Raw genomic sequence first — 1,657 nt, 5'->3', positions numbered from 1 at the left:
CTATTGGCCTCTTTAATGTGTACTTTACCTCAGAAAGTATTACGATACATCGTGTCCGAAGCAACGAATTTTTTCGTTCGTGATCGACATGTGAAGTGGGTTGGGAATTTTATTTTCAATGAATGATGCATGATAACCATTGTAAAAAGCCACCAATGAGTTGTTTGGACCCCCTCAGTCATGGATATATTAAGTTTTATTTTTTTGTTTATCAAAATAGCCATCAGCCGGTTTTGGAAAACACCGACTGATGGACTTATTGACCTCTAATGAACATGATCAAAACAATATTTTTGTAAGATACCGAAAAATTTCAACCTGGATACGAAAAGATTCATCTCGCGGAGACGAACAAAACGAAACTTGTTTGGACCAAAACGGAGGTCGTTTGACCCCTGAACCAAGCGAACCAAACTTGGATTGATTTGCTACAGTACCGGATCATGTTGGATTGGGTTCGGTTCGGATTCGGCTGATTTAGGCTGACTCGACCAGATCAGTTAGGTTAAGGGGTATAGGGTTAATGGGTTTAATCCTAACCGATCCGAACCGCTAAGTTTATAAACCCGGTACTGTGCACTTCTCGCTCGCGATCTTCTCTGCTTCTGTTTCCCCAAATCGCGACGCCGCCACGCCGTTGCACGCTCGTGCGACCGCAGCTTGAGGACGACGCCGGAGTGGGGAGTGAGGTGGAACGCCGGCGACCTAGGACAGTGGTTGAGGCTGGATCTTGCCGGAAGAGCTCGAATCGGAGGTTTGGCGGCAGCAAGCGGAAGAAGAAAAACGAACGGTAAGTGTCGTTTAAGAGGGATTTTGGTTTGGAATTTGATTCTGGGTTTAGATCTTGGTTTCTTGATGTTCAGGATTTAGATCTTGAATCAGGAATTGGTTTGGATTGTTGGTCGGCGGTGGAAGCCGGATTGGGTCTGCAGTGGATTTCGGTGGCGGCGAACCGAAGAAGAGGGAAGGAAATCGGTAAGGGTTTTGGTTTGATTCCGGATTCTTGATCGATTATTGAGCTGCTGACCCATCTTCACCGATCAAACTCCTTCGTGTGATCGATCCAGTGCCAGTGCCAAGTACTCCAACACAGTTCTTGCCTCTGTGTTCCTTGATTCTTCCTTCCGCAGCTGTCTGGTCGATTCGCTGTCTCCACAGTGCGCTGTTGTGAGGGATGCTCGACAGAGCTCGCTGTCCAGATTTATCAACAGAGGGGGTAAGGTAAAGAGTATGGATCTTCGATAGAGTTGATTTGTTGGATATTTGTGGATTCGATTGATATCACAGCTTGTTTATGTTGGGAATCCAGATCGGGTTTTTATGTGCTGATCGGAGAGGTTACGATCGGACAGAGCTGCACTGCTAGTCCCGAACTATTGAGCTTTTGGTTTATTTACTATTCCGCATACATGTACTTGAACTTATTGGATTTCTCGATGAGTTTTTCACTTGAGTACTTAGTTTTCCGCTGTTCGATATATTTCTGATTTCCATTTTCGAGTTGTTACCGAACTCCTTTACGGATTTTATATATATATATGCGTGGTTGTGATTTTATAGTAGGATGTGTTGAGTGGCCGTGTGGGTCACAAATGTTTCCATTTTGCTTATTTAAATCCATAGCCTGTTATGGATTGGCCGTGTGGGCTTTATATAC

General features: G+C 44.6%; 1 long non-coding RNA gene across 1 annotated transcript; it reads left to right on the top strand.

Moving 5' to 3' along the window:
* The first annotated feature begins 620 nt into the window (after window positions 1–620).
* On the top strand, window positions 621–1,186 carry LOC141826167 (uncharacterized). The gene is made up of 3 exons (XR_012601619.1): window positions 621–790; window positions 864–975; window positions 1,068–1,186. It is a non-coding gene; the product is annotated as an uncharacterized LOC141826167 (long non-coding RNA).
* Window positions 1,187–1,657: the final 471 nt, after the last annotated feature.

The sequence above is a fragment of the Curcuma longa genome, chromosome 4 (assembly GCF_044706935.1).
Source record: "Curcuma longa cultivar G26 ecotype Majalengka, Jawa Barat chromosome 4, ITB_CL_G26_1.1, whole genome shotgun sequence".
NCBI classification, from domain to species: Eukaryota; Viridiplantae; Streptophyta; class Magnoliopsida; order Zingiberales; family Zingiberaceae; genus Curcuma; species Curcuma longa.
This window is presented reverse-complemented; position numbering and strand designations above follow the sequence as displayed.